This window comes from Varroa destructor, unplaced genomic scaffold (assembly GCF_002443255.2).
Source record: "Varroa destructor unplaced genomic scaffold, Vdes_3.0 BEIS01000003.1, whole genome shotgun sequence".
Taxonomy (NCBI): Eukaryota; Metazoa; Arthropoda; class Arachnida; order Mesostigmata; family Varroidae; genus Varroa; species Varroa destructor.
This window is the reverse complement of record NW_019211456.1, coordinates 21,590,919-21,618,799: the sequence shown is the minus strand read 5'-3', so window position 1 is coordinate 21,618,799 and position 27,881 is coordinate 21,590,919. Positions and strand designations below refer to the sequence as shown.

The 27,881-nt window shown below is 42.2% G+C and overlaps 1 long non-coding RNA gene across 11 annotated transcripts in view; it reads right to left on the bottom strand.

Annotated features, from left to right (window-relative positions):
* Nucleotides 1-27,881, bottom strand: part of LOC147756667 (uncharacterized) — a 59,408-nt gene that overhangs the window by 5,650 nt on the left and 25,877 nt on the right. For 4 of the 11 annotated variants that reach the window (XR_015323147.1, XR_015323149.1, XR_015323148.1 and 1 more), the window contains 2 exons: nucleotides 14,820-15,894; nucleotides 12,543-12,608 (listed from right to left, as the gene is read on the bottom strand). This is a non-coding gene — a long non-coding RNA (uncharacterized LOC147756667). Of the gene's footprint in view, nucleotides 1-235; nucleotides 307-2,051; nucleotides 3,351-7,990; nucleotides 8,301-12,542; nucleotides 12,609-14,819; nucleotides 15,895-27,881 lie in introns of those variants that run through there. The other 7 variants (XR_015323146.1, XR_015323153.1, XR_015323155.1 and 4 more) reach the window with 7 other exon arrangements.

The following is a 27,881-nucleotide window of genomic DNA, read 5'->3' as shown; positions in this document are numbered from 1 at the left end:
TTTCTCATTTGCTTCATGTTCTATTTTCACAATCGGGATAAAACCAGACGAGCCGTGCGCCGACCCCGCTTATATTACACTACTGAAACACAAAGCGTTCGACTCTAACAGTAGGTCTACGCACAGCTTTTAAGGATCTCATTCTAAACAGTCACGTAGAATCCTCTCTGTTCTATCCATCAACAGTGAACAACAGCCGGCACTTGGTCATCACGTACAGCGCAGACAGGCTTACTTGGCAGGGGTTGAGATTGTGGGATGGTCTAGCCGCTCCGAACGACGTGGGCTCTTTATTGTTTGTTGGCCCTATTAGAGAACAAATGAATATACACTTAGATAGCTAACTCTGCTAAAACTACATACAATGATCCTGTTAGGCTATTTGGCCGAAATACGAAGACAACCTATTTGGCCTTGAATAATCTATGAGCAATTCAAATTCAAGCAATGCTCATTATGCAATGCATTAGATATTACATAAAACATTGCTAAAGCTGTAAACTATGCCATGTGACTGTTTTTTACAGCAACGACATCGTGTATCGTATAAAATAGAACGCTAGTCTGCATGTGACAGTATGATCCGCAAATCTAGTAAGACTATTGAACGGTTTCTCGTATTTGATCGTATTCATTATGGATTCGCCTAGTAATAAATCACCGCAATATATGAGTATTGTGAAATTGTTAGACCATATTTAGCTGCTCCTATCAGCCGAAAAGTTTTCTGATACAGTTTCATAAAAGAGAATTATAATACTACACGAGTAAGTAATCTTTATAATCGAGTGGTGATTCTCTGGCCTTATTATGTAAGTAATCTTTGCTAGGAAAGAAGGCCAGTGCGCCGGTGTTCGCGAACGGGTAAACGTCCACGGCCGGCCTAATGTATTGGCGTGTAAATACTGATTTGAACGACGTATGGAGTGCGTATTTCTACCTTCATTCGGGTGGATGTTTTGCTATCATCATTTACGCAGGCCGTTCCCGGAGGGGCCCTTAAACTTGCATCTATTTGGCTCGGTGCATTTGGTAAACCCTGGCAAGCTGCAGATGTTTGCGCATCGTAATTTCATAGGATGTTGTGATACCTCAGGGATGCAATTTTAGAGTATGTTTCAACATGAAAAATGCCCATGTTGTATGTAAACGAATCAGACACGTTATTTGCGTATTGTATACAGAGGTCAAGAGATAGCTACGAGAACGAGAAACGCCTGCGTTGGATTTCGACGGATCTTTACTATCCGCATAATGTGTCGTCGTTAGCTGAGTTAACAAGTATCTGCGTTAAGCTCATATCGACGATTAAAAAAAGGTCATGTTTCTAAACAGCGCTAAACTCTACTCCAATATTTTTATGTTCGTTTTTTTTTTTTGTCATTTCATTAGTTAGAGTCCGATAGAGGAAATTCCAAGATGCAATCAATTGCTGTTTATTAGAGGAAAATAAATGTTGCAAAGCTCAGCCCTACCGTGCCGCATGTCGCATATACAAGTACATCTGCATTGCAAATGGAATCCTTCATGTAAAAAATATCTAGACCGTGTTTTCGTGTAATAGTTTTTTTAATTTAATTACATTTTTAATTTTACCAGCGATTACATAGGCTGAGTTACAGGCAGGTGGCCTCAGTGGCAAACGGCGATTTTTCTAAGTTCCGCAAAATGAAGTGCGTTGTCTTCGGCCGAGCAGCAATATGCAATGTATATTAATCATATGGTTGTTTTCATTGAAAAATATAGAACCTCACCTTAACTCTATGCGGATAATCATCTCGGTCATTATGTGCTGATCAAAGGGGCATTATGCGGTGCCGAGACATGCAGCTTTCTACCCCACAGCAATAGTGTTTGATAACTAGCTTGATAAAGATACTTAGAACGACTTGTTCTCTGCGACAAATATACCGTCTGCGTATCCAGTGACAAGATGGACAGATACTTAAAGGTAGCTCGTTTTTTGTCGAAAGGTATATATACCTACGACATTTTGCTTGCTTCAAGCACTTTATCTATAAGATACGTCTTCAGGTATGAGAACCACTCACATCTATTTTTCTGTCCGCTTGTTAACAATACGAATCGCGCTTGATGTAGATGAACGAGCGCTATCGGGTGTTTGCAATCCACTTTGTGACCATTGTGAGACCCTCCACTTGGCATCGTTCGCTTTAGGCCCCGCCTGAGCCCGAGCTTATGTATGTTCTGATAAAATGCCACGACATCTCATTATCGCTGAGTGCCTGGCGGATGATATTAACCAATTTAAACAAAACGATGTACAACACAAAACCATTCGTATCAAAGCCAGAAAAAGTGTAGGAACGGATAGGGCTGACCCCTCGCAACGCCAGCTCCTCACAACCCGCACCTCCTCGAATGGTCTCGTTTATAATCCTCCTTGGATGGAATCTGGATCAGAACTGATCGTAGATAAGAATCATATCTGTAGATGTACGATATCGCTCCGCGTCCTCTTTGCTTCGCTACTAGCTTAGTTAGTGTACTTTGAACGTAGTCGATGGTTCGCTTGCGTTCTTCAAGCCGAAAGAAACCAAGGGTAAATTTGTATGATAACAAAGAGAAATGTGGAGACAAGTAGATTTCAATAGCTGTCCTCCCTCCTTTGATGGCAACCTTATGTCTGTACATGTGAGCTTTGCTGAGTTGATGTTTACCGCGTTTCAAGGCAGCGAGACATCCAAGTCATGCGACTTTGTTGTCGTTGGTCACTTCTATGTAAGTTGGCAGCTTGATTCAACCCAACCTATTTGACTTGATTCGGCTAGAGCAGGATGCCAGCTCGTTCCTATTCTCTCTAAGGCCCAAAAACGAGAGGAAGCATTGAGAATCCTTCGGTTGAGCAGTCGGCCGGTTGAGCCCGTACAAAGCAAGGCGTGGGGGCTGGAGACGTTAGCGCCACTGCGGTTCCATTTGTACTATGGATTAACACTAATCTCGCATAGCAGATAGTGCAGCGACCCACCCACGGGCTGATTTGAGAGCAGTCATGCGCCATGGCGGTGTGTGTCGAGTGCTTCGAGTTCAAGCAGCAGAGATACAGCTAGAGGGTCTCGGACTGTCCTCTCAGTGTGTTCAGCCGCGACGAGCGGCTTAGCGTTAGATGGATCCTTGGATGGAAGAAAGAACGGACCAACGGACGGCATCTTATGGGGGGAGAGGCAGTCATCTGATAAACTCCTTCCTCTTCGGGAGCCACCGCTACCGTCGCCACCGCCATCAGTATTGCCACTTCAAGTTGGTTAGTTACTTCGTCGTCGTTGTCGTCATGCTCCAGCTCGCCGACGCTACAGCGTCTCGTTCGCTTTTAGTGTGTACTGCTCGTTGAACTCACCATTGCCTCTCCATCGGACGCACTTTATCTACAGTACACAGATGTCTGGACGGACGGACGGACGGACGGACGGACGGGCGGGCGGGCGGAGCGAAGCGGAGCACTGCTCCCGCCCGCTGGCAGGGTTTCATCTAGGCCATTGTCGAACGGGAGAGAAAATAGGAGAACTCTGCGGGCGAGCACCGACGGCGAGGGTTGGATTAGAGCATCGATGAGCAGCCTCCACCCACTGACGAAACGCGGTGCGTCGTCAATCCGCTAAAGACAGACGGAACAGGCTGACAACTCTGACAATATACCCTATTAGATAGCCATAGATATCTGTAGAAGTGGGTAAAGGCCAGTGAACGGAGAATGGCGAGTGAGCTGTAGTGTTAAGTCACTGTGGCGATATGATGATGAACATAGTAGTAATAGAGTAAGTATGGTGTGTGTTTACGTCTGTGTCAGGCTTTTATCTCTAACTGAGGCCATTCGGACTTGTTTCGGATCTTTAAAAGGACAGAGAACTGAATGGAGCTCTGGGGTAGGAATAGAACCTCGCACTTGTCAGGAAGAACGGATAAAGAGATGCGATTTCAGAAAACGAAATGAAAGATGCGATTTTTCCAGATGTGCTTAGGATCTTCTGAACCGCTGATGCTGTGAAGCTGAAAGATTTGATAACCATGCTATCAAACCATGGCCAGCTGTGTCATATGCGACAGGATTACACTGCATAGCTGAAACAATTCAGTGGTCACACGCAAGGAAATAGCGACCTGTGGGGGTCTTTTCGAACATCGAGCATGATTAGCTCAGAGAAAAACTAGTATTGATAAAACAGGGGGATCGTGAGGTAACATGCTATTCATCTGCCGAAGAAAATCCTAGGTGGCTTTAGACCCATGATGACTTTTGCAGTTCAGAATATCCTGGACGATTTGTATCAAGTTACCAACGATTTTGACTATCTGCCTTTGCTGAACAGTCAGTTCTTGTCTGACGTTTGCAACGGATTTTGAGTTTCTGCTAGTTATAGCGTCACCATTCGACAGTGATGAAGCACCTACGTTATATCACGAATAGGACGCAGCGGCGGTCGGTGGTTCAATGTTGAACTCTTATTGTCCAGGTTGTGTTTCTGCAACGTAAAACGCTATTTTTCAAGGAGCGAAGACTTGAAGCTTCGTTATGCTGATATGAAAACGAAAAATAACATAATGTTTATGCAAATAAAATATCCCAACAAAAAATTAATCAGTTGGGATAGTGTTTACCAAAATCGCGTGGACAACTTGAAATAGTGTGCTATTACACATGGCAATGATATCGTACTGGGATTCAGTTCAGACTGAATCAAAATTCTATAGAAGGAGCGAAAACGTAGCCAGTTTCAATAAACGTACCTTTTTATACGTATTGTTCTTTCTCAGGGGTAGCATCTGCAAAATGACTGAACAAACTTGCAAATTTCGCTAATTTCGTAAGGCAAACGAAACAAATAGCTGAAACAAATGAGACAAATAGCTCGCTAGCAACGAACACTCGGAGCTGTAGTGTCTACAAAAAACAGAGCAATATTAGTCTAATAGTGGCAAGAATTTATAAAGGTTAGCACTGAATGGCCACGTGCAGGAGAATTCAATTATGACGATATTTTCGGTCCTTTCCGATTGCGTCTGCGTTGGTGGGTTTCCATTTCCATCCATTCTCAGTTCAGTCATTCACCTGCCGGCCTGGTTTCCGGGCACCGATTCGTGCTGAAGATCGTCACGGCAAAACTTGAGTTAATCCTGCAGTAATACTCTATTCTGTGGGTTCTCATTCCATTAAGCTATCCTAGAGCTCCGGTTGTGCTGTCGCCATTAATTAGAATAAATGAAATATCCCCTTGGCCTTTAGGCCGTTTCGATTTGAACCCATGAAGAGGTACGCCCATGGGGAGTACCTGCAATACGAAAAATTCTCGGCGTCTACTGGCCGGTAGTTCTCGACGTTCTCTAAGAGACTATAGTGTGGTTGAGCATTATCTCCGTCAACAGCGGCACCGTTTGTCCTTCCTTCTGTCCCAAAGTTAATCTCTGCCACTAACATCGACTGCAGCGGCTAGGTAAGCTATGAACGCGGCTAAAAATGGAGTTACCGGCCGCAATGCCAAACGTTGGCCACGAACCGTTGTACGATACCGTAGTACGAAATAGCCAAATGCGAAAATTTGAATCAAATTATGCCCTTATACCTCTAACCGCGTGAACTGGCAGTTATTCCGCTGGCTCAGATCTACCTCCGTCGTGGTCCTCTCTCTAAAAGGAAATCGTAGTAGAAGAACCCACTGGCCTCTGTCTGACCCTGCCCCTCACATGATCATCTCTCGAGAGCTTTTGGTGCGTGCGTTCTATTTTTGCAAAGGGAAAAGAACGCCGAAGCACGATTGGTTGAATTGAAGTGGAGACGTTTTCCATGCGGTTTCCCCACGTCTCGTTCATACGTTTTCGGAATTCTACCATTACGGCTGGCATACTTCGACGTGCAGGCGGAAATAGGAAGGATGGGACATAGGAAATAAGGGAGAGATTTTTAGGTGTTTAGGTAGCGCCATCCCGGTGTATTTGGAGAGGAAGAAAACTGTAGGCTGTTTTTTGTTTGCTGAAGAGCTCCACTTTGTTCGAGACCATACAGGCTCTTGCGCTAAAACCCCTAAAGAGGAGTATCATGATTATGGGCTGTACGATAAAAAGATAGAACTCGGCTGCGTACATCCCTACAAGAGATAGAGAATTTCGTGGCTGATCATAAAGTGATATTTGATGCAGCGCACATCCGTCGTATACAGAAGTTTTTATTTGTTGCTGGAAGCCTAGGTTGTTGCGGTATTGTAGCAAAATATACAAGAGACAGATTAAAATAGCCGTAGACCATGCTAGGCCACAAGCTGCTTTTTTAGCGATTAGTAGTAACTAAATTTACTTTGTGAAATCCTAATTTTTTTTTTCAAATTAGGCACTTGTTTCAGATTTTAGTATTCATCCATTTTTTTAATAGTAAATTTGGTTAAGGTGACGATTTTAATAGGTCCTAAAAGACAATTCGCTTTCTGTTCTAACTTTGTGTTCATCCAAAAGATTAGAAGTTAAAGTGATAGGTATTGAACGCTTACCATTCAACTTTTCGACACATTTTCGTTCGATTTTAAAATTACATTTTCTAATTTACTGTTCTAATCATTCGTTCGTAGCTCTCTGAGAACGTGATTTCTGGCTACCGCCGCTGTGAACAATTAGCTCATATAGCGAGCGATTTTATTAGAAGAATCGATCTTTTCTCTGTTCCTTATCTCACGCGCTATTATTAGGGTGCAGTGGAAGGTAATAATAGAAATGTCCATGGGGTAGATATTATTATTTTCAAATCAATAAATACAAGACTTAGTTCGTTAATTGCCCGCATATGCAATAGCATATAATTTGATGCATATATATGGTGCAACTGTGCACCAAATTTCAACTGTAAAGAAAGATCTTGGATACAAAAAGCATTCTTGCGGCTGGTTAAACCAATAAAACCGAATCACTAGAATAAAAAAAAAAAGCTTTATAGATGGGCTTCGAAGTACAGGGTTTTTGTCTGATGTTCTGTTTGACCTGTATGAGATCTGGATAATTTTATTTTAACAAGATAAAGTAACGACCAAATTCAGGATGGCTAGTACCTGAAAGGTTAGATTAAAATGTTTTCCTATGGCTTATCGTGTGCTCGACATTCGTAGATGAGGAACACGGACCACTGCACGTTCACGGCGGCGATACGATTCTGTTTTCCTAACTAACTTGGCCGGGCCGTACATAATTCCGTGGCCATCGTCCATTCCTGTTTAGAGTTACCACCACTAGGAAAATGGTTCGGTAGAGGCAGCTCAATGTCTCTGTTTCCGACATTCGGAGAACGCATATGACCATGTCGGAGGTGGTATCTTAAACATGGTAAGTCATAGGGACTCTTACGACAAAAATGCGAACCATAAGTTTGGTAAAGGTCGGTTACTGAAATAATATTAATCAAATTAGGCTGTGATTTATTTAGATTTGACATTTTATGCTATATGTTTTTTTAGGGAATTTACTTATAGCATATGTATAAAAAAAAAAAAAAGTACACTACTCTTCAATAGCTTATTATGAGTGTGGTTATTTCTTGGACATTGGGCAATCATTCAAAGAATTTCTTTCTCAGAAATTTAATTCCTGAATTAAATTTTGAAAACTTCCTGAAAAAACATGATATTGGCGACGCGGAGTTTGGAAGCTGAAAGTGTATATTGGAAACATTGTGCGAGCACAGGCAGCTGACATTTGGCCTTATCACACCTTTTCATATTGGCAAAAATGCACCGGACTATAACAATATAAAAACGGAAGCTACTTTGACTTTGTTGGTCGGCTTCTATTTCTAGATCATTATCATACATCCCAAGGGTTAATACATATATATATATATTAAACTATATAGTCAAGTACATCATCAGTGGGCTTACGTTAACTATACACTTGTAGGTCAAATAAATACAGTGCGGTCCGGTGTTTTTTATCCATACAATTCGTAATAGTTAGCAGAGTCTTTGTTGCTTAACTCGAACGACTGAATGAAGCTTACCTACAATTTAGGGCTGCGATCTGTCCACGGCTCGCTGCACACAATTGCAATCCTTTCCTTCAGTAATATATGTGGCAGTCTGCGCTGGTGCCATGTATGGGTTATTGAGATTGAAAAGCGCCGAAGGAGACGAGTCTCGAGTTTAGCATTTTAAGAGGCGCTGGACAGCCGTTGCTGTTTCCGCCATCAGCAGCGACCCCCTACTCTAACTGCTCCAAAGGTATGTAGCGAGCAGGCCGAACTGTAGCCGTTCGCCTGCTCGTTCAGCCCATGCAAGTTGAGACTTCGGGGGATACAGCTCACTATTGAGTGCGCAATGCGTCTTCAAAAAGAATAGGGCTGCGACGAAACAGGATGATGGTACGGGAAAAGGTGGCAAGGGAGATGTCGCAGCGAGCAGTAAGACCGAGCTGGCTAACAATGCGTCGTCGTAGCTGCTCCCTCGGGACTCGAAAGCTTAGGCGACTCGCCGCTTCTTGCCACTATGAGACCGCTACGCAATGTACAACAATGCGCACTCAAATATAGCTTCTGTCTCATCCCATGTATCCCAGAACCATGTATTGCTGCCGGCCAGGTAAAATAGCTTTGTCTTGCTCGCTCTCCCCCTTTTTCTCCGGCATCTTTTCACTTGAGCTGTTTGTGCAGATATTACATAGGCGAAACCGTTGGGCCGTGATCTCCGGTAACTAGCTACAACCTGGGCCGATTTGGTTGAATATGGCCGGTATCTCTGTCAGTGCGCGACGGTCTGTGAATATGTCTTGTGTGTGTGAGTTTGTGTGAGCCAATGTATATTTCTATGGCTCTTTGCATGTATTTGTATGTCTATGAGTATGCGAACAGAAAATATTGGTCCTTGTGAAAAAAAGACGCCTGTCCACCAGGAGAATGCTGTATTGCGGCAATAGGACACAAGCTAGGCAGGTAGCTTGAACCAGCTTCAGCTTAAGGCTTAAACACAAAACCGAACTATTCCCGCGGGGCAGCTCGACCCTGCTGGCGCAGTCTGTTTCGAAGGGTCGCGCAAGACCCAAAAGGCAGCGGACGGTGAGGGGTGCCGCCGATATGTCGAAACACTGCTGTGTAAAGATGGAATAGAGTAGTGCTTTCTAAGGGTGCATGATTAATTCCATGAGGGAGACATCTCAGGGACGACGACCACGACAGGAATGATGTTTTCAGGGCAGTAAGTTAGAACAGCGATCGAGGCGGCAAGACTTTGGTGTCCTGTTCGTCCTACTCGTTCCGCTACCTCGGACGAGACCAGCGCCCAGACCAGGACGGCGCGGATACTGTACAGTCGATCTCTATTTGTCGAAAACAATAACCTGCTAGATGGAACATAGCCCCTGTCATTATTGATATTACCCCAACCTGTTGAACAGTTATTTCGAATTGAGTTATCGTACAGATACGGATTTATCTATGAGTGGTCGTATTTATGTCACCTATGCTATTGTAGCCATATTCAGGTGACCTGCTGATCACAGGAGAAAACACGATTTATGTTACGTATAGTATACGATTTAAACAAAAATCGTACACGTATTAAATGTTTTGAAGCACTTTTCCCAGTACAATGGACATTGATTAATCCAGTTTCCTCGACGTAGATCAGATGGCACTTACAATGAACGCATCTCATTGAACATTGTGTTTAGAAGAAGAAATTTAGCATCAGCTTGATTTTCCGAAGTACGTTGCCTCGTTTAAAAAAAAAGAACAAAAAACATTTCAAACTGTGCCCTATAGCACTATTTCATTACCAATAAAACGAGTGGCTTTTTCTTCCATGTTGCTATGGGTAACTAATCTTAAAGAGAAGATCTTAATCGTAACCTGACATGCTATCACACTTAAATTCAAATTACATTCGCCTACGAAAAATTATATACATAGCGCCCGCTTAGTGAAAAGTACGGATGCAGACAAACTATTTATAGATAAGGCTCTTTAGATCTCATTCTGCTCTATTCTTTGTGTTACAGCTACAGGTCGACCATTTACATACTTGGACCAGCAGTTTTTCCTTCCCTCTTTAGCCATGTTTATATAGGAAAGTTTTTCTAGTCGTACCAACGATGTCAGCTACAAAGAGCTCGCTTAGCGAATCATGTACCCCATCACAAAACGCTGCGTAGGAGCCCACCATCTATCTCGAAACATTTACTACGGTTTTTGCAATATTATTATGCGTAGAAGTCGGAACCAATCTATTATAAGAATCTTTCTAACTACGGGCTCGTTTGGCATGCAGGTAAGCGCTTCAGCTCCTAGCACGACTTTTCAATGGTGTTCAGCGCAGAGCATTGTTACTATAGGTTACATAATCTGTTGCGAAATTGATGTCTAGGACGTTATTCGTTTAAGGTGTAGAAAAAAGTTGTAGTAGCAAATATCAGGTATACTTCGATATGCATTGCGAGTAGAAATATTCCCAAAAACACTCTAAAAGCTAATTTATTTTCGGGCTCAATTTTCCGCACGACGTCCCCGCATATCAGACCCAGAGTTTGGCCTACATGACATTTTCTAACTAATCACTATTTGTTATGGTCGAGGACCCGGCTTGAGTCAATTGTGTAAGCCACCTTCGATTTATATACAATTCTTTTACTATTACAGACCCTTATTCTTCGTGCAAACATTTTTATTAGCCCGTTTTCTCCAATACAAACAATGGCCATATAGCGCCCAGTAAACATTACAAAAATCATTTGTAAAAGACGATTGTAAGCGGTCATTTTGCAACGGTTCCGTGTGCAGCGGCGGTGTATATATGCTGCTCTCAGTTCTAGTTGACTCTTTGCCCTTGACTTTGTTCCAACCCATGAGATCAATAACTGTCGTGTAACTTCGTTTTGTTTGTTCGTGTGCCTATTGTTTGCGCAAAAACCAATATCGATTTTCCCTGTTATTTTCCCCTACAGATCGTCCATGAAGGGGTTCAAGGCTTCTTGCCGCCTATAGTCGAGTAATAACAACTCTCATCCCTATTGACACAACAGGGCAATGCTAGAACCTATTACTTGCCGAAAACGCCCACTTTCAAAAGAACGCGGCCAGACCTAAAGCAGGAAAAGGGGGTAGCGGCATGTTTTCGATAAAACTCGTTTTACAATCATGCACGATATGGTAGTTATCATGATACTACTCGACCTATCAGTATAAAACACTATCGTGATCATCACCACAGCCTGCTTTAAAAAGACGCCATCCTTTCAGGAGATAAAACTGAAAGCCGAAAGTACTAATAAATGTTTAAAATTCATCTAGTGGACTTATCGACCTGTTGCATTGGTTTCGGACGAAGCACCTGGCATCCGCGTCTCACTCATAAAGCTGAATTCCGACGTTCAGACAATGTATCCTAACAGGAGTACGATTTGCGTACCGAATGTGACTGGCCTTGCCCCCAACGTTTCTTCCCCTATAAGCTCTTCGAAGCTAGTCTGGTTTCGTAATGCCGTTCCATTATCTTCGAATGTTAGCTGCAATGAAATTATTATTATCTGCAATTTCCCCTCATTCAGAGGAGAAAGTATAACAACTGTGCTACCACTCCCATCACTCCAGCAAACGAACCCCACCTACGTAGCTGCCTACCTAGGTCGTGAGATTCTATGTCCAACTAGTGCACCAACTACTAACAACTGGTCAGAGAGTCATAGATACGCTTAGTGGTTAGTTCTTCCTGGCGCGGCACGAGAAGAGTACTCTCGTATAAAATACAAATGCTTCGTATGATCGCGCTTTCCGTCGTATGCGCACTGTCTAGTGCCATTTTAGCAATTCTGACGCGATATCATGCTACTTAGCCAGGTTCAGCAGCTGGAGGCCAGGTGTAGACCAAGTAATTTTCTCTGGTATTTGGTACGTTTGCAATTTTGCACCAAGAATGACTCAGAAATCTCTTCGTTAGTTAGAGGAGTGTAGTTCAAAGTGGAATTTAGTAGATCCAATGTCTTGTAAGCGGTGCTCTGCTAGAGGTAAACTCCAACCCGGACACATTGTAACAGGGAAAAGACGTTGTGCTTTACCTCTTCATGCTCGCAGTATTCAGAGTTCGGGGATATTAAGATTGCGATGCTACTAACGCTGGATGGTGGGACCTGCGAAGGTCGGCTAGGTCGTAAAGCTGATCTCGAGAGTAGAAAACTTACCTTGACCAGCCAATTTCGCTGCGGATTTCGCAGGACGTCACAATTACGAAGATTCTATTGTGTCGAGGCTAGACTCATCTACAGAGTAAAGGTAAGGATGCTCATATTCGTTGACGATTTCTATCAATATATTAAACGGAGCGTACGAAACGTTTGCCATATTGGTGAACAAGGAGCCACGAATAGCCACTGAGACTGTCGTTAGCATAATAATTGGATCTGTCTCCCTATATGCTTCGTAAATTATGTTTAAGGAATCCACAATGAATAAATAGAAATGAGAAACTAGTGTACTGCACATCCATATTATTGTAGGTCAGATTTCTGATCCCACTAAAATATAGGCCGCAGCTAACAACACTGTCCGTGATTGCCCCTTAACTGACCTTTCTATGGCACTCCTGTTGGCTGAATGCTTCAATGACTCGCCCGGATGGAAAAATCGACACGATCTGGAAAAACCCAGCAAAAGGACAAATCACAATGTCTATCGTCGTTTGAACTATTTAGTAAAGAAAAAAATATATTTACCTACACTCAGATTCGAACCTTGACAGCCTCTGAGTCTCTTCAATTACGCGTTATTGCTGCACCACCGCGGGGATATCATTCGTAACTCAGATAACATAAACGTATGTCAAGTTTCGCTCGTATGGGAAAATTGTTCTTTAAGTTTGTCATTGATCTTTCTTGCATGAGAGCGCATGAGCTAGACGCATGAAGCAGCAGGTAAGTTACTCGCCGTCTCTGCTGTGTTCTTGTCTAACAAGCCCAAAAAACGAATGAACCCACAGACCCATTTACTGCTGACACTGGGTTTCGTTTTGACCGAGTGATATATCATCATTTAAACTTGCAGAGCTCGAAGATCTCGACGAAACTCGAAATTGCCGAAGCGTATGTACTTTTGGGGCGGCATAGGCCGTACTTGGTTTCACTGCTTCCATAGTGTTATTAACCTGTCCCTATAGCAATAACCGCCTATGGCATCGCCAACTTGTGCTCTTTTACGAAGTTAATTTGAAACTTGTTACAACCAGCACTCGTAAGAAGACGAACGTGTAGCTGATAATGGTAAGAATTAAGGCGTGTGCCTCTTTTTGGGCATAGTCGCTCTCTATGTAGGCTAGTCTTTTGGTATTCGTATTGAAGGGACCCATTTTTTGCCCGCACTACCACTCAGACAGGGACAGAACGCTGCATTCATTTGAGAGATTTTGTTCGGAGGTCTTGACTGAATGAACTTGCTTAAGTATGAACATAGATTGATGAATCATTGTTCAAATGACTTAAGCAAAGTTGGCGCATGGACAAAAAAGCGGACGTTACGGTTTTTATGGTTTCTGATGACAGTGCTCTCGGTCATTGGCCCAGAGCGATCAGATTGTCATATGCACAAGTGTCAAGTGATTACGTAGGTAAAACATGCCCAAGTACGCAAACAGTAATAGCTCAAACAGGTTTCATAAATCTAATTAAAATAATCCAGCTAAAAACTGGATAATACTATATTTGTGATGTAATGATTAATCAATATTTTTGCTAGATTCCGAACCCCCCCCCCCTTCTGAACCCTGCATATTGATGTTCCACATGCCGCACAAAAAGTAAGCACATTTCTTAAATTATAGTAAAAAGTTCCTTTATAAAACAACAAAATTCTGCTCATTCAACGAGAAGACTAAGGAGGAAAGTTCAATACTGAACAAAAACGTGAAAAGCAGATTAAAGGTAATCAGATTCTAGGAAACTAAACCAAAATGTCATCTATAATCTGAAAATAAAATTATACAGAACTTTAATAGCACGCAGGACGTGCTCTGTCAAGCAAAATAAGAGACGGGCAGTTAAGTAGTTCTATTTCTATACTTCAGAAGAAGGATCGTTACTTATTGACTTCCTTCACATACGACCACAGTGGTCACCTCTATACACTACCTAAACTATTATAATTATATGAAAACAATAATTAAATAACTTACTTTTTATGTAGGATCATCATAGGATGTGGGTCAATCAACGTATTTACGTGGACATCAAAAAAATCAAGACAATTTTTGACACCAATAGGTGCGGGGGCAATTTTCATTATATCAAAATAACATTTAACAAATTCAATGTGACGGCTATTCGATAATTTCATGTTGCCGGGCCGCTTTTTATGGGAGGAAAGAATCGGCATGTATTAATCAGATTGTCCCTAGCTATTTTTTTAAGCGCTAGATTTTATTAAGGCATAAGGTCTAGTTTTTAAGTTAATATGAGTTTATGAAGGGAACTAACTGTTGTTAAAACGTATCATTTGAACAATGTGCGTTCAGTGTCGTATCATATGTATTATTTATAGAGCAGTTGCAATAGTAAATATTGTTCTTTGTTGCACATAGTTCAATGCTGCAATCTTTGTCTTGAATTAATAGGCTTGCGGGCCTATAAGCCGCGACTGCACATGTCGGAAACTACATTTCTCAAAGCCTTTGACAAAGTCAGCATTTACTTAGTCTGAGTAGTCTGATAAACTAATTCTTGTTGGACTGCTGAGGTTCAGAGAATAGAAAGAAAACGAAACGAAAAAGTCATAAAAGCTCAATGAAAACAATCCAAAAACAAATGTATCTTACCTAATAGATTAATTTGATCAAAATTAAAATAACAATACTCACTCGTCGATCACGCTAGATCAAACGTCTTGGGGGTTCACTCCCCCGACGGCTCGAAATATCCATCCATGATGAAGAGGGTGTCGGAGCAATTCGTTACATTACCTACTATACATACCTACGAAGCGCAAAATCGATAAATGATTCAATGCTGTGGCTAACACATCCCATCATCACTATTAGTTCGGTTCAACGGTTGGCATTGTTTCACCGCTGTCGCTGACAAGGTCGTCTGAGGCCTCGTTGAGTTCGATGGATTTTCCCAAGCTCCAAGTGTCACGCATCTCAAAGCGGTAGTCAAGTCATAACTGGGCAGTCGGTCCTTCGTTTAAATCGAATGAAGCCATTCTGACTCCATAAAATGACACTTCGTGTCGTGCTCGATTCGGCTGCCCATGCCGCTGGAGGATAAAACGGCATATCGTAAAACACATGCCATGAATATTGATTAAATAAACTTGTATGCAACACGGTGACGAATTCTCTGTCATTTTGCTCCTTTTACAGTTGGATTTTTAACGCAGTAATATTGACGTCGATAGGCTGTAGAGATGCCGCTAGTGTTTGTCGATATTGTCACTATGGTGGCAGCTGTCGCCAATGTAAATACCAGAAAATCTAGTATAGCTAACACGAGCTGTTTCAAAAGTGAGCGACTAATACGGATAGGCTGGGTATTGCGTGCGGCCAAGGAAACACACGAGTATTGCAACGAGCGTTTCGGTGACGTTATTCGTTGGGAGGTCTTCCTGGTAGTGTTTCGTGTCATCGGACTTTACCTTCCAATTGGTTTATCCTTCGACGATTTTAATTTGGTTTCGTTGTTTTGGCCTCAGTTACGGTGACGATTTCTGTCATTAGTTTTGAAGGTACGACTACTTCTGTTGCTGTTGGTCTAGAACCACGTCACAGCGTTTAGTTGAATGCAGGCACCATTTTTGTTTGTATCAATTCTTCTAGAAGCGGGCGTCACGCTCCAAAAAGGTCACTTTTTTTCTTGCTTTCATTGGCAAAGCTGCAATTGTTGATTTGTGTACCTCTCTGCATATCCCGAATGTCCGTCACAAATTCACATTGTCTGTAAAAGGAACAGGAGGAGTCTATGAAAGACGTCGCTGGCCAGATAAGTCAGCTGATTTCAAATGAGATACTTCACGTTTGCTGTTACAAAAGAACAGTGCTGTCATATAAAGTTAGCATTATAGAAATGGCTCTATTCTTATTATCAATTCATTATAGAGTAGATTTGGAACTATACTTTCTGCTTAGCGTCCGCTATCCTCTACAAACTACACCAGGCAAATCCATTGGTATCCAGCTGGTCATCCGATTGTTTAATAACCGGAAAATTCGTCTCATAGTTTATACTATAGCAAAGAACATTCTAGTAATGTTTTTAGTAGGCGACCATATTAGCAGTACACGATTTTAGATGCTCTTTTGAGCCGGAACCTGTTTCATTCAAACGCTCGACTTGTACGAAATTTTTCCTTTTGAGCGACTATCTAATTTCGAATAAATAACCATGTATAGTTAGGTCTAAGCTAGGAAAGTTTTTTACGAAAGAGAAAATTATAGGTGCAGTAGTTGATCAAGCCTAAACTTAGGTATGAATTCGCGCATTCCGCACAAGTGTTTTTGTTGACCCTCGGCTTTCAAAACGGCTAGCCAATTCTTTCTTCAACACTGTTTCCCTATCCTAAACTGAACCATGCCACTTTTGTGCGGGTGTGTGTGCGACTTCTTATCAGCTTTCGGCATCGTAAGTTGCAGAGTTTACGACAGTGGCAACTACGCCATTCCGGAAGGAAATCAGGTCGTGAAAGAGATCAGAAGCAGTGCTGCGCGGCCACTATGTCTCATGCTCTTTCCAGCAAGCACGTTCAGTAAACGTAATGTAGATTTGACGAGGTTAGGCGTTTCGGCCTGCCCCTTTCGTCGCTATTTTTTGCCACATCGTCGCCATCCATTCATACCCTTGGACGATAGTCAAAAAGGTGACGACCCACTACTGTTGTCAGTTATTTGTTTAACCTGAGATGATGACATCTTGGCAGTGGCAACGGTCGAAGGAATTGGCTTTCGAAGGTTATGTTCTCTCGGGGCATGTTATAGTATACTAAAAGGAATAACTAAAATCTTTTTGAGGAGGAAAAGTTAAATAGTAAGCACATCCGACAAATATTCGTGCTCACTTAAGACGTTTGTTGATCCAGTACCTGTTAGTGCATGTGTTCAATATGCTACATTCACTCTCATCATCCGTTTCTCTAAACAAACACGCGTTTCACTCGATCGAAAATTCCCGCCAGCCTTTATCTTTTTCTCTCTTATACACACTATTTTTCGTATTAGAAACGCGAAGAGCCGGGGTGGGAAACCTTGTGGAAGGGAGATCTTACTATGATACAGCGTGTGGTTCCACTTTGTCGCCTCCTGTTGTGAGATTGTTACCACAAATCCGCTCGTGGGTTAACTATCGAACCGTAAATCGACGCATGTAACCATGTGGCCTCCCCTCTATGTTTTCAAGTATTTCCTAGTGGATGTGAAGATGATGCGTATCGGTGACTCTCGCAATCTGCGAAAAGCTCGGAGGGTTTAAGTTTAATGTTTTAAGTCTTCCATTGTCTATTTCATAAACAGCGGAAATTTTGCTCGGCTTCCAAATATGCTTTTTCAATATTTTCACGAGATGATATTCTATGCGTAAGCATGATGAAACTGTGTAGCTAAGCCTATCGTATAGTGGAACGCCATACCGTGATATTATTATTTTGCTTGTTCTACCACATAACACTAATTGAGTACAGCGGTTTTGTTCGGGCTACGCTGCTGTTATCTGTGATAATCCGTCCTCGACTAAAACGCTCGAGTGGACTATACTGTGTGCTTTATTATATACGCAATTTGCTATGGACGATCGGTGAAAACGGCAAGGGCTTAACGGTACAGAGAAATTTATTATCACGAAAGCGTTGTCAGCATTCCTTACAAGGGGTTTCACTAGACGCTAGATAGGCCGTCTGGTAGATTGCATGATTAAGTTTAATAAGTTTAGGATTATAGCCAATAGTATTAGTGAGGAAATTTGCAGCTTAATTTTTTGTATACCAAAAAATATCAGATTTTTTCGATTTAACGGAAACTGAAATCATAATCGCAATTAAACTTAACAACAAAATAAATACAAGCAGCAGGAGAATCATTAAGTTGTTAACATGCGATACTATTGGCTCCGGACGACGATCTTTTGACAGGAACTGACATTGTGACGTTCAGTGGTCCAACCACCCAAGTCGCATACGCGCACCGCCCGCAAACCTAAGTATTTCAAAGTATACGTCATCGTCTAGCACTGAAGACCCTCTGTGCCCCACACTCTTTGAGCCACAGAACTATACATAGACCAATATGATAATGCTGTTTAAGCGGTACGTCTCGTACTTTGGCAACGTTTGTGGTTCGTATGATGTGGCTCACGTTGCTCGTCCATCAGCAACAACGGTAGTTTTTGATAAGCAAATCCAACACTACGTGCAGTCTCATGCCATATGCAGATACTGGGGCCGCATGCGTCCGGGATTCCGCTAATTGAATATTAATAAGTGATCTTTGGATCCTATAGGCAAAAGATATTGGCTAACGAAATACCGAGGTACGCACCTATTCAAGGCGTAACGTTAAAACGTCGTGAATAACAGATAGGACATTAAAAGCTGTATTAATGAACGACGACAAATAAATGCATATGTAAATCTTAAAAGGATTTCAATGATGATGATGATGATGATGATGATGATGAGGATTATACAAACACGAGAGTCACATCTGCTGTAGAATCCGTACACTCACTTCGACACCTTATATACTTATAAATAATACACTGTAATAAAATATATAGCTATTGCGTAATGGTTGAAATATTTAAAGAGATTGGTCGCGTGTGACAGCTAGTTCAGATGCTTGTCTATGAAAAAAATTTGTTCAAAACGACTGTTTCTTCTTTTAACATCGATGCCAGTTAGGAAGACGTTGAAGACTATTTTATCAATAATCGTTGTTTCCTATTGTCGTGACCGTGTCAGGCTCGTTCTGTTTGACGACTTCGCAGGCGAAATCAATCGCTGACTCACGATTAGACGTCAATTGAATTGCTAGCTCTTTTTAACCTCACAATGTAAATAGCTGATGCATCGCATGGGCTGCCCAGGGTTTGGTATTGCCGGTGGTCGGAATAAGTCAGAGTGAGTGAAAATTATAGACAGATACGGATATATCTAAAAGTGACTTCCATTCGGACAACGCTTTCGGTAACTGCGCGATAGATGCGGCCCCTTCCGATAGCAGGTCAAACAATTCGCTTACAGTTCGTTCATTTGACGCGATTTTCCGCTTCGAAGTGGCTATTCGCTGCCTGGTTTACCGCTAAAGATGGCAGTCGGAAGCGACGAGATCTTGAATCAGCCACGATTGGGTATGTCAGCTCCAGTGTTTAGAAAAGTGTCTTTTGGTGTTTGGGATGTTCTACTTAGCATGCTATGGTAGATTCCAACTAGTGATACCACCTACCTGAAAAAGCGAGGGAGAAACCAGGCGACAGACACGCTATCTGAGTGCCTGTGTCACGCAAACATAAGTCTAGCTAGCTAGTGAATTGGCTTGATATTTTCAGGCCATACATTCCACGACCCGAAATATGCGGCACTCTCAAGCTAAAGAGGGCGCAAAAGGAGCCGCGCCAATCCGGCGGCAGACGGCAGAATTGCCTCTCGGCGACAATATTGTCAGTTATCGCTCAGAGAAGGCAACTACGAGATTCGACCTGCCACCCCTATTGACTTTTTCATTCTCTTGCTGGGCGACTTATGCTATAAGCCACAAATGCACAGGCTGTGCTTTTTACAAATTGTCTATATATATATATATATATATATCTAGTTTTATAGGGATCTCGTCATTGCGTAGAGCAAGTGAAGTTCAACGGCGTCAGAAGTCAAGTTGACAAAAACTGTAACTGACAATTACAATAGCTTAATAAGGTAAAGCTTAAAAAGAAATAGGCGTTTTTAACGATTTTTACCTAATATTTGTCAGAAGAGGCAATAGTAGAACGTAATTTATTATTACTCAAAAGAACTTTCTGTAAAGTACATGTATATGGTGTCTAGAGCTATCGTTTATTTCAATATCAATGGACGAATACAAACGATTCAGATTGGATGAAATGACAACTTCCTACCAATGTTGCCTAGTCCGACGCTATCCTATAAAACCAAATGAGCTTTTTATAAAGTTGCTGTTTGAAAAGACAGAAAAAAAGTAGTTCTATTGCAATGTCATTCGCATCTGGTTCTTTACCTGCCATAGACGCGAGAGCCAGCAAAAAGGAACGTTACACGTACATGTAGCATTGATATGGACCGTACGAAAATGAGGTCCCACGTTGTGTTGAAAGTACGAAACATTACTAAGGGTAACTTGCAGAGATGGCTGACTGCTTGGCGGGCACAATGTGACCTGATGACTTCGTTTGTGCTAGCCTCCTCCAGGCTATAACTGGGTGGTGTTTAGAGCGCATTTGTCATTCACTAACTAAACGGTGTCGCAAGGATCCAGCTTGCTGTCTCATTGCCATCTTGCCCTCTGCCGTAATTTACGCTGTCGTTGCCATAAACTAGTTTAGCAGTCTTTCTGCTATCGGTGTCTTAGATTTGGCTGCAAATTTTTTTTCTCATTCAGAAGGACAAATTACATACCTGGCAGGAGCAACTTTCGCAAGATACGCGGAAGGGTCACGGGCAGGAACGAACATCTAATACAATACCTAAGATGGAAATGGCGATAGCTGACAACCTATCGAGCTTCCTTCAGGAAGGGAGATAGACGATCCTAGAGCCCCAGTACCTTAGCTAGCTGGGGCTACTCTGGAAAGTCGTCAACATCTCGTTGATTTCAAATTTTTCCGTTTTAAAGAACAAGGGACTTCGCCCTGATAAGGTAATTGTTCGCTTAAATCACGAATATAAAGAGAGGGGTCGACTGAATAGGATGGCCGATTTGTTTGCAATTCTGTCTAACTAAATTAACTAGAATTAATTAAATCGTTGCTGTTGTGTTTTATAATTCGTTCGAACAAAGTCTGAGCTAGCAACAAGTGGATACGAGCCAATTCTATCTTTGCATGTTTTTTGCTAACATGCGTATAACATACGATGGCTATAGGACATGTGTCTTAACATAATTTTCATAACATATTAGGTAAGTTGTGGCCATTTCATATTGCTAGCAGAACTAACTACCTGCTATTTATGTCATACCGTAGGGAATGATAAAAGCGCCCTCCGTTCCTGATCTGTCTATACCGCCTTCTGAACACATATCGCATATAATAATCGCTAGAATCAAGTTCGTTTTTGCATCAACCTATTTGAGTCATCATTGTATGCACATGGCCCATATGCAGACTCGATCTTTCTCGCACTTCCGTTATACGTTTGTAGTATAAATTTCAGCACTTTTAATCTCTGTTGCTATATATGACCAGATTAGATTGAATGTCTTTCGAGGCGGTTCTTTAATCTAAATCCTATCCTTTTTATTCGTGAGTTTTGCTTCATGATTTCTCTTCGAAAATCTAACGATAAGCGCTATCGAACTTATTGAATTTAAACATGATAATTAACAGAAGTTATAATGATTATTGATTATATTTTTGAAATATAGGATGTGCTATTTTCGTATCCGAAGGGAAGGTAACCTAAAGCTATCTTGAATGTGAAATTAAGAAATAATCTTTATGAATGTGATATGCTATGTATGTGGCTAATAGGTTTCTATTCTACAAAAGAAGGAAACTTTCCCAATTCTGACATGTATTTTATACTTCCTCTAGAAAATTCAAGCTTCGTATAGAAATAAAAGCAAGCTCCTTGCATTCATGCCAAACGGGTGTTTAGGAAAACTTTAGGATAAGCATAGGGTCTTTCACCACTGACTCACGAGATATTTACTGTTTCGGTTTACTGGTCTACAATAATTTATTAAAACAGACAGTATTGTATCAATGAAAGCTGGATTTAGACGCTGAATACAGCGTCAAACAAAACGCGAAGTAGTCGTATGGCAGGATATAACTGGCTGGTGGAACAGAGGAAAAGCACGTAGAGAAATGTGATGCAAAAAATTCCATAGGTGGAAAACGTGATTGATCCTCAAGGGACCCACCGCATACAATGCTAGTATTAGTGCATGCGAATGTCTCCAGTTCCTTTCTTTTTGCCCAGGGCGGATTGGTCAGGTCGGCTATTCAGGCAGCGTACGCTACGAGTAACACTGACGCCAAATGTTAGGGAACGGCAGCGTGTCCTTTTCCGTAAATCTTACGTTAGACGTGTGAGGGGTTAGAATTTGTTGTCGTGTGCGCGAAAGCCGTGTGCAGATATCAAGCGTCATGGTATCTATGTATGCCTTGTGGTTCCGTGATGTAGGATGCGAGAAACATAGAGGGGCATAAGCGTTCTGCTAGCGACTCTCTCTGCCAGCGGGACTTCTAGCAGAAAATAGCGCGGATCTTCCTTCCAGCCTGCCGAGTAGCCTGCCTACGAGGCAAAAGTCGATCCTAGTCACTAGCAGGCTTACACCGTATTTGTATGTAGGTGAAGAGTGTGTTGGTTGTCGTACGGGCCACAGGCCACACAGCCCTGCTCCCCTCGGACCAGTAATGGAATGACTCGAAGCGCGCTCGGTCTGCCGACTATTCGATAGTCAACAGCTGTGCTAGAGAAATTGAATGTTTATCCAACTCGAGCCCTTGGCTGCAGCAGATACAGCAGTGCCTCCACAGTACTAACACTGCTTTTGCTTCAGTCATCACATCTACGAAAGTCATTGGTTACTGGGCGCCCTTGTCGAGTCTGATAGCCAGCTGCAGGATATCTAAAAGCTTGAGAGGAACGACCACCCTTGATGATCAGGATGGCGGCAAAGGCCGGAATTGCATTGCTACTTGCAGAAATCGTTTTATGAGATGAGTGCCCCTGTATAGACACTTGCAGGTGCCGGATAAACACTTATGGGGAGAGAAATGTTCAGACAAAATAGCAACTGAGATTTTCGACAGAATATGGATAATCATGAAATAAAGGGGAACAATGGAAATTCTTGAAGCGACACGATGAAAACAAATCATGGTATTTCCGGCTATGATAGCATGGGCACCTGGCGTCCGAATTCCGGACCACGGTATCCTTCTCATTCGTAACCTCTCTATTAAGCGATAAAGCTACGAAAGGTTGTAGCTTAAATGAATGAACTAATTCTTTGCTTCGTTCAAGTTGGCTTAGATTTAGATTTTATGTACCTTGTGCACGACTTCCCTAATAAATAGATGGACTGCTTAACGGGATAATGAAGGTTAACCAGCTCAGTAGCCTTGAGTCAAAAACGCATGAATTCGCCGATTTTTTCACGACTATGTAGGCCAATGTCCAGCAAAAAGAAAGCCTCGTTTCTCACTTGCTTTTGCTACAAAATAAAATGGAAAAAGCTGTTTTGGCATTTTGGCTAATATCCGCTGAGTCGTATCAAATGTTCGGCTGTCATAATTATAGCATGTGATTTTCGCAAATTCGCGAAATCGTCACAAAGCAGAAAAGTTTTGGTGATACTTTCTAAGCGACAGTTTTGTGTGAACAGTAACAAGTAGGTGTGAGAACGTCAAACGAAAATACGCTACTTTTGCAATCAGAAGCCAGCAAATTGAAAAGGCTACAAAAATACTTGCATAAGCAACAATAGTATGACCATATTTTTAGCAATGTCTGGTTCGATTTAGTGCTGTATATTCGATAGAGGGTAAGACACGCCAGGTACGCTTCTGCGTGCATTCAAGTATTTGAGCAGGTGTCTGAACCGTTGCAAATGGCCGTGATTCTTACTATGGAAAAACAGGATGTGTCTTCATCTGAAGGGCCTTGTCGGTAACACATTAAATGAAACAAATATAGAGAAATTGCAACGGATTCTCATTTAGAAGATCTTATATTTCCGTATAAATATATATATATATATATATATATATATATATATATATATATATGCATGCGCATATACGAAAACGGAACGGATATTGAATTCGAATATTTTCCGACGTGAAAGCTCCTTGTGATCCAGTACCTGCTGCCAAACATCTGGCTGCGCGTGCAAGTCTATCCGAAAGAAGGAAAACCTGTAAAAAAAACTAGGCCAAATTCACAAAACATGAAGCATAGTAAGTGTATGTGCACATAACTTCGTTGGTAACTTTTAGAGTTACGTTGCGTTTGACCCGCAGCACAAAGACAACTTCTTCCTCATTAATATCCATCGGTAATTTCAAAGGGCCCGCCCTATTACCGATTTGCAAAGGTTGCAGGTTCCCTATCCCTGAGTGTTTATTCCGCAAGAAAAATTCTTGGTCAGGCCACTCCAGGTGAATTGAAAAGCTTTGCCTGAGTCACTAAGGAAGCCAGACTTGTTGAAGCGACATCTACAGTTGAGTCCAGCTGGTAGTTTAGTAACGCTTCTTAACTTGTTATGCAGCAGGTGTTGCGTGGATCGCCTGCCACGAACTTGGGCGAATCTCCAAGCTGGATCACCTTTCCCTCTCCCTAATAGAATAGTGAGTTGAGAATAGGGTTAATTCGTGCGTTCTCAGCAAGCGTGCCGCAAAAATAGACCCCTCGGTCACCTTCGATCGTAAAGCGTAAAGACATCAGCATAAAAGCATAGGTATATAACACTGTAATAAGTACGCTGGCTTGTATTCTAATGGGAGAGTTATTTGTGAAGAGCTTCTGAAGGATGGCCAATGGAATGTAGTGCCTGCTAATCTTAGGGAGATGTTGTGCTCTAGGTTCGAGTCCGAATATAGACATACAATTCGAATTCTGCTGGGAGCCATCCATCTGACGGAATATCTTCTGGCGACACCGGACATAAGATTCGAATCATGGAAGACGGCGTACCTAGCGGTTGCTTACTTGAAGTCTGTGATGCGGGTGCCGACTATGTCACAACGATAAACGGCGATACAAAATAGGACGGACAGCTGTTCCATATCTCTGTGTTGATGGAACACTCTTTGCATCAGGGCATAGGAAACTTGCCAATCAAACTGTAACTTCCTATATCTGTGGTGTAGCGGATAAGCACCAAGGAAATGCAAGTAAACTAAGGTACATTTTATAGAAATCATGGATCACATCTGCAATTCTTATTATGAATTCTGGGGGAGGGTGGGGGGTAGGGGGGGGGGTATAATATTATATCTAAGAATCTAGACTACATCTGATGGCTACTCGGGACAACCTTAACACCGGGGTATTTTCCAGAGATCCTACCAAGGCAGGGATTGATTTGTTAAGAAACTCTATTTCGAGCGCACAATATTTTGGAATCAGAATAACGCTACAACATGCAGGTGTCATGATACCATACAGTCGTTACAAATGAAAAAAGTGACAACACATATTGAAATACTAATTTTAGGTAACCGTTCCATAACTGTTACAAGCCTGCGTCAGAAGTGGGAAAATCTTGTTCCATGCTTCATACCGTTCCTTTCTTAAGTTTTTCCAATTCTCAAATAAATAATGTTGAACGGTGATTGATATCATAGTTGTTCTCTCCGCAGTTCATGTCTCTGGAAATTCGGCATATCATCAAAATACGCCCTCTTATTCTGTTCCCTCGTTTCTTCGGAACCTATAACAGAAAAATTCAAATTCGCCATTGTACGCGGACGTGAACGCTGAATCTTCAAAGCCGGACAAGAAGATCTGAGTTTTTGCAGACGCGCACTCAAAACGACAGCAGCATCTGAAATAGGCCCTTTTCAGGCCTTTTCGATGAGTAATGAGAAAAACGACAAAAATCAACTAAGATCATAGCACAAGTACGAGAAGGAATAACCTCAGAGGCCTCTCTTTATCGCCGTTTTATTTTTTCTTTTTGGTGTTTTCTGTGTCTATGTGTGTGTGCGTGTGTGTGTGTGTGTATGCGTGTGTCGTAGTGGCACGACTCTCTGTCCCGGCTATGTTCGGGATGACAACAGTCTCTATCTGCTGACGCCGCCTCTTCCATCTCTTACGACCGTTTCGTTTTGTGTTCGATGAGATGCTTCCTTGGCTGTTGTCAAACGATCCTGCTGCTATGGTCGGTTGGTAGCTACAACCGTCTTCGGCGGCGGCAGTAACCCAGCGTTTGACAAACAAAATCGTTTTCTTTGCGTCTAAAAGTTGCCCTTTTTCCCTAGCCTTCCGCATCAGCCAGCCGTAACCCCAATGTCGCACCCTGTTCTAGTGGACTGCAACTGGACGTATTTTTCTAATTTTTCAGTTTAATTGTGTCTATTGCCGTTTAAAAACGTAGCTTGGATCTCGGGAGAACTAGCGATCCCAAATCCACTTGCAGGTATCGCTTCATTTGCGTAAACCTTCCATATACATAGTTATTGCTTGCTTATGACAATGGATTGCTTAGACTGAAAATATTTGACATCCTCTGCGGTCAGAGCTACATGTAGTATATATAAGTCATTGAATACGTTAGCATCGTCCAGAGTATTTCTATTTTCTTCCAAATGGAACCGACCATCACCACTATGGCTACATGAAGATGAGGATAAGGATGAGGTACTTTTCTCTGAAGTTTGTAAGTAGGCTGTCGTTGGAGGCAGTCTCGCGAGGCTACGCGCCAGGTTTAGGCGAAGGATTAGATACGCTGACTGCAGCCAGCTCAGCCGGATAGCGGCTCAAGTGGGCCGATAACCGGAACAACTTCTACCGTAGTAATGTGGCCACGAGTGGACCTCGTCTTTTGCTTGCGCCAACGGCTAGGCACACACTATTTCGCTGCTATTTCAGGTCCCAGGAGAACAGCAACTTCTGTGTCGGATCCCCGCAGTTCTTTCGACATTTTGAAGTTTCTCTTCCTCATTTGCCTTGTGGGTATTAGTCTTCGCATCATAGGACTTTGCCGTTGTTTCTATCAAGTAGCTCCTGAAGATCGGCGGTCAACTCCAGATTCAACGGCACTGAATTGTTCGTGGTTCGAGCCTTCTTGCTCTGAAAAGGACAACGAGCTTGAAGCAGGTGCCTTTCTGGGATGGGGTATTTCACAGTTCAGATGTGCCAGCTCTATCATGTGCACGTTAGAGTGCTTCATGCTAACTTGGAAGTGGCGATAGCCACACGATGCCCCTGTACATATGTGCACTGCTCTATGTATAGCTGAAAAAATACAATATACTGTGCTTATCTCTAACACTCACTTCAGCAAATTGTTCGAAATGTAAACGAATGCGATGTTATCATCTGTCACCTATAAATCCGTTGATGGAGTGTTTCCTTCCTTTCGCCCGGTTCAACATATCTCTAAATAAAAGAGCTGTTTCAACTGCCTGGATTATACATTGCTATGATGAATAAGTGATTGCTACTTTTTACAAGTACTTAAAGCATTAAGCCCACGGAAAGATGTCGTCTCGATGAAGTCTGCATATTTGTCCCAGCAGATGGGGGAGCGCTGTAAAGACGGGATAACAAGGAATAGTCAACGAAATCCCGCTTTAACACGGAAGCCTCGAAAAGGAATTCGAGGAATGAGCGAATCGCGCCTTCTTCCGTCCTCCTGTACAGTCACGTAACCTCGGGAGTTACGAGACCAAAGTCGGCCAAACGTTACGAGTGCGGACAGAATAATCGAGCACCAGATTGGAACGACAGAGCGTTAGATCGAGTAAAATAGAAAGTGGTTTTTTGCCGTGCTGGCCGACCGACGTCATGCGTATAGTCATGTTAAAAACTATAACATTTTCGGAATTTAAATGAATAGCCTATTACTCGTTGACAAGTCGTCAGCGCCAACAGATTCGCGTGATTATAATAACTGAGCACGTTCATGGTAGGAATTGAGAACTGGGCGTTAGCGTCCCTGGTACAAGTTTGCTTTTTAGCAGAAACAGTCGAGCTAAATATTTAACATATGAGAGAACTAATCAGTGGCTGTCGATACCCTTATCCG